We start from the raw sequence: 484 nt of genomic DNA on the forward strand, positions 1-484 counted from the left end.
TCAAATTATCAAAATAGATTTAATGTAAAAAAATTCATCACTATTTTTTCCTCATTATTTTTGCTGAATTGTAGACCGTTTTTATGCCACTTACAAAGCAATTACAGGATGTATACTGTATGGTGTTCAAAATTGCTTTTGATTTTGTTACGTAGTAGAGCACATAAAATTACTTCTTGGAAAAAATACAGTGTTTCCATGAAGTGTGTAAATATATTGTAAAGAATGTAAAAAACAAAAATAAGAAATCATATTATTAGTAGATTATTATTACCTTTGTCCTATACATACTTATTATAAGATTTAATTGTGAGGGGAAGAGTAATTGAAAAAGATAAACCAAGGTGCTATCATATCTGAGATTTTTCTTAATAAGAAAGCAGGAGAAAACTAAATCCGTCCTAATTTTATTTCACTTTTCTTCAATTTCCTTTTAATGGTTAGTTTATAGTATCTTTTATTACAAATATTCCATATGTATATC

Source organism: Penaeus monodon, chromosome 29, assembly GCF_015228065.2.
Source record: "Penaeus monodon isolate SGIC_2016 chromosome 29, NSTDA_Pmon_1, whole genome shotgun sequence".
Lineage (NCBI taxonomy): Eukaryota > Metazoa > Arthropoda > Malacostraca > Decapoda > Penaeidae > Penaeus > Penaeus monodon.